The sequence below is a fragment of the Arachis ipaensis genome, chromosome B9 (assembly GCF_059453495.1).
Source record: "Arachis ipaensis isolate K30076 ecotype BB chromosome B9, ASM5945349v1, whole genome shotgun sequence".
Lineage (NCBI taxonomy): Eukaryota > Viridiplantae > Streptophyta > Magnoliopsida > Fabales > Fabaceae > Arachis > Arachis ipaensis.
This window is the reverse complement of record NC_142444.1, coordinates 126815151-126820597: the sequence shown is the minus strand read 5'-3', so window position 1 is coordinate 126820597 and position 5447 is coordinate 126815151.

The following is a 5447-nucleotide window of genomic DNA, read 5'->3' as shown; positions in this document are numbered from 1 at the left end:
TACTCTAATTTAAGATCCTTTCTTGCAAGGCTTGACTCCTTTTTAGTACATCTTAAACTTCTTGAATGTTCTTATGAGGAGGGGATTTCAAGAACACTTTTGGAGTCTTGTTTTGGACTTTTTAAAGAAGTTTTGAATTCTCTTGTAAGAAGTTTTAAACGGAATTTATTTTCTGTTTCTTGATTTAGATTGAAACCATTGTTCAATATTGATGAAGTTAATTTAAAAATCGGCATGCGCTATTTTAAATGAGGTTTTGGAAAGTTTCCTTGTTTAGTGGAAATCGGTTTGTTTGTAACGCACCACTTATTTCCTTACCAGATTGTAAGCAAATTTTTATCTCGGAGTTTCTTTTCTAAAAAGAGTTTAACTTCCTCTTTCGTACTTGCTATAAATGTTATACATGCTTGTTTGAATATGAAATTTTGAGAATTTTGAACAAGCATCTGATTATTTCCGAGTTTTTATGAACTGCTTTTGGTTAAGTTGTGCATTTAATTATCTTTCTAAAATATTTGAGGAAATATTTTAGCTCTTAGCCAAAGTTGTGTGCATTTGTTTTTGGAACTCTACAAAATCTACTTCAACATGGAATTGTATTGAAGTAAAGCCACATTTATGCTTTTGTTACTCTCTTGAAGGACATTTGTTGTTTAACTTCTCTTTCAGACTGCGAAGTGATATTTTTACAAGTTTTCGATTCTTTTAAGAGCAATGTATTCGGAAGTATTTCAATTATGCTCTTGAGTTCTGTGAGCTTTGTCTTGGGTTTGAGAGATTCTCCTCTATAAACTTCATACTTCTTCGACTCACCTTGAATTTGTTTCAAACTAATGCGCTGATCCTTCTCCTTGTTGAACCTATTGGATTTCTTTGATTCAAGGGTTATCTTTGAGGTTGTCAATTGAATTGTGTCTAGTAAACTTCATTGCTTGAGTATCCTTGGTTATCTAGGATTGGATACATTCTCTCAAATCTTTGAGTACTATCCTTGACGTTTGACTCTCCTTTTTTAAATCTTGTATCCTCCTGAGTAGACTCGAGAATTGTTTTGATATCACGTGCGACTTGTAGACGTAGTAGCGCGATGTGTTAGTTCTTTAAGACGTGATATGTGTATACGGAAGTTGAAGCGGTAGGGGTGCAACGTTATGAGTTGTGGGTGTTTTGTTCCTTGCGAACGGGTTGTGGTTGTCAGGCTTGTGGTCAAATTTGGGGTTTGTAAAGTGCTTGATGGAGCTGGAAAGTTGAAACTTTAAGGTTGATATGAGATTAGTGTCCGGAGGTTGAGCATGTCGTTTTAACTCCATCCTGTTTTATAGCCTTTGATGCTTTGCCCTACTATCACATGATTAACCCATGTTATCTTTTGCATCGAGCCTACCTTGTAACGTTTGCTTTGCAATCACACTCCTACCTTTACACCCTTATGCTTATGACAATCAAAGTATTTGGAAACTGTATATATGATTATATTTTGAGATATTTTTGCTTCTTCCTTAAATATGTTCAAGGGTGAACTGTTATGAAATTTCTTTCATTTTGTATCAATTTTCGAGGGCGAAAATTTTTATAAGGTGGGTAGAATGTAAGACCCAGAACCTTTGAAAAGTCTTTTTATGATCAAGTCTCAAATCATATAATTATTTATAACCTTAATTTTAGAAATCATTTTATTAAAGATAATTAAGGCAAGTTTTGATTTATGGGATTTGAGATAAGTTATGGTTATTATCCAATTTCACAATTATTGGATTATTTTCTATATTCAAAGCATAAAGTTGGTAGTTGTGAAATAATAAGGATTTCTATATGATTTGAATTAATAATATTTTCAATATTAATACTGCTACTTTGGAAAATAAAGGATTTAATTATATTACTCCTAATTATTTGATTTGGATATTTTATTGAAAATAATTTGTGAAATTGGTGAGCAAATAGTATTTTCTATATATAATTAGCGTTGGATTTAAATTGGGTTTCAATTACTATATTACTCTTACTTTTATTTGAAATTACAAAAGTAACCCTAACCCTAATTTTCAAAAATGAAACCCTAACCCAGTGACCCGTTACCCGACCCGGTTCCCTCCACCCACACTCAACAGCAGCAGCTGCTGCCCCCTCTACCCTAGACACCCACACGCAGAGGCAAAAGGAAAACCACGCCTGTTGCTTTCATGGAGAATAGAACCAGAGAGAAAGGGGTCTGAGAAGAGGGAGATCTGGAGGGAGGAACGGCGTCGCCACCACGCCTTGCTGCCACGCTACCATGTCCTGCCATCGGATCCATCCCGCTGATGCCACCAGCGCCGAAGAAGAGGGGTGACTCGCGAGTGAGAGGGGAGCGAGAGCTTGTCGCCGTTGCCCTTGTCGCTGGGAAAGGAGGGCGCCATCGGCGCCGTTCAGGGTAGAAGGAAGAGTCGTGCGAGGGGCAGAGGAGGAAGGAGCCTCTGTCGCACCGCCACCGCGCCGTTGTCGTCGCTGGAGAAGCTTCGTGCAACGCCGTCGCTCCCTGGTGCCACTGAAGAAGCCGCCGACGTTCGTGCCTCCCGCCACCGTCAGCTGTGTCATCACCGAACCTTGCCTCGCCGCCGTTGACCTCCTCGTAGTCCACTGCCGCCGATTGAGCACCACGGAGGACGGAGAGCGCGCTCGATGAGTGAGAAGGGATGGAGGCTGGGCTGGGAGTCCAACCACTGTGTCCAGCCACCGTTTGTGTCGCCGGCGCTGCCTCTGCCGGAGCTGCCTCTGCCGGAGCTGCCTCTGCCGGAGCTGCCGTTGTCAGAAAGGGGTTTTGGACCGCCGGGAGTGGTTCTGTGACCTTCCGGAGCACCGTCGGAGCTTCTGGCTGCCCTTGCCGTCGCCGAAAAAGTCTATCGATAAGGGTCTTAAGTTGGTTCTCCTTTCCGTTGAGTTTCTGGAAACCTCACTGTCACTGCATATGGTTCAGGTCATCGCTGTCGCTTGAGGTGGCTGCCGGGCTGCCGCCAAACCGGCTCGGAGACCTCCGCTGCTTCGGTTCAGCCGTTTCTTCTTCGGTTCGGTAAGCGTTTAGATTTGAAAGCCTTTTAGTTACCGTTCTGTTATCATACGCTGAGGTTTGTGGCGTTAATTGCTATAGGATTGAGTTTCGGTTGTTGTATGTTGCGATTCGAGTTGTTGAGACTGTTGCGAAAGTGGCTTGGAGCTGAGGTTTTGGTTGCCGTCAGTTCGGGTTGAGGCGGAAAGGACTCTATGAGATATTGGATTATAGAATTGCGTTTTGAGGTAGGGACGCTTTCCAAAAATTATGTTTTGTGTATTGGAATTATTACATATGGATACTGGTGCGAGATATTGTGTTTTTGGTGATTGTATCTGCCTTATGTATTATTTGATTGACTCGAATGACTATGGATGTTGGTTTGGCTGAATTGTTGTGCGGCTTTGTGAAATGTAATGTCTGAAGTTGATTCTTTAAAGATTTGAGATGAGTTTAATCCGTTGAGGATTGGTTTGAATTGAGTCAATTATTTGGAAGATGTGAAAGATAGAACACTTTTGAATTCAGCCTGGTTTACTTTAATTGACTTGGTTTCGGACAAATGATTTATTGCTGAATCGATTCTTTAAAGCTTTGGAAATGAGTTAAATCGATTGATGTTGAGTTGATTTTGAAATAGTATCCTTGAGATACGCCACTGAGGCGATTATTGGATTTAGTTTGATTTGAATTGATTTCTGATTTTGTGTTGTTGAAAAGGAATGAGGAACGGTTTAGTTGGGACCCGAACCGGGTGGCAAAAGTCCAAGTTTTAGGGGAGGTGCTGCCGAAATTTCTATAAAATCTTAGTCTTGTTTGAAAGGTTATTTAAAAGGGTTGGATTTAAGAAATTGTATTATTTGATTTATTAAGAGGATATTTACGCTTTCCAGCTTAATTTATTTAATGAACCTTATACGTTGAGTTCGGCGTATTTAGAACTGAACTATTTTTACCGTTTGAATCACTGAAGGAAATAATGATGCTCTAATATTGATTTCAATACAAAAAGGAGTTTTTAGTGATTTTTAAAGGAACCTAGACTTTTGATTGAGTAATCAAGTTTGAGGCATTTTGGAAGAGTTGGAATAATGGGTTCCAAAAAGAAATCTGAAAGCGGTTTGATTCAAATGAACCGGTTCTGTTTCAAATGAGTTGATTTTTGGACCGGGTTGGAATTTGTGATTTTGTATGGTTCGGTTTCATAATAAATTCAATTTTATTTACTTGAACCGAGAATCTATGATTTTAAGAGTTTCAATGAATTTTAAAGAATTGATGTAAGTTGACCTTCCCCTAAAGACTTGGGACTCTACCGAGAAACTTTGTTATAAAATCCCATTGTCGAATGGATGATTTTGAATGTTTCAAAATAAATCTTTAACTTGCCATGGTTATGGAAGTTTGGAAAGAGGATGCCGAGAGTGGCATTGTTTTCAAAGGGGAATTTACCTTGAGTAAAAGTGGCTTATGAGCCTAAGATGATTTGAGAAATGAGATCTTTAAAGCCAAGGCTGAAAAGAGTTGAAACTCGATTTCAAAGTGAAATGAATTGAGAAAATGATTTATGGCTTAAATGCCGATTTCATAAATCTGATGATTTTGAATGGTGGAAGTGCTGTTTTATTATGAGCCGGAATGGCTATGTATGATTATGAATATTGATTGGTTCTGGATTGAACCGTGAGCCAGAATGGCTGTGTATGATATGAATATTGGCTGGTTCTGGAATGGACCGTGAGCCGGATGGCTGAGATGGATGTTGATCCATGGATGAGATTGATTGCATGTTTATGCTGAATCATTGATAAATGTGAATGTTGTACTTCCACTATCTGAGACACGAGTTTCCCTAGGTAGTAGCAGTGGCTAGCCACCACGTGCTCCAGGTTGAGACTTGATACTCTGTTGACCCTATGTCGTAAGTGTGGCCGGGCACTGTGAAAGTCCCGGATGAGCTCGCCCCCATAAATATTCACCAGTGATGGTGATGGATAAATATTCACCAGTGAGGGTGATGGATATGGATCATGATTATGATCAAGTTTATGATGAGTATAACTCGAGTTGGGGATGCACGACAGAGGGACAGTCCAATGGTTAGCTACCAGGACTTGTCGGGTTGGCTCTATAACCGACAGATGATATCATCAGCCACTAGGGACAGGCATGCATCATATGCATTTGTGTGACATTGGTTGGGTGTGCATATTATACTTGGTTTGCCTATGTGATTAATTGCTAACTGTTTTACTTGTAATAACTGTTTGTTTGTGCTTGAACTTCCTATCTGTGTTTGCATCTGGGACTCTGTTGGATTGTGGTGATTGGTTGCTGGTTGGATTGTTTGGGCCTAGGGCCATGGTTGGAATAAGATGAACTGATGGTTGATTTCGGTTTTGTGTTTCTGGTTTGGAAT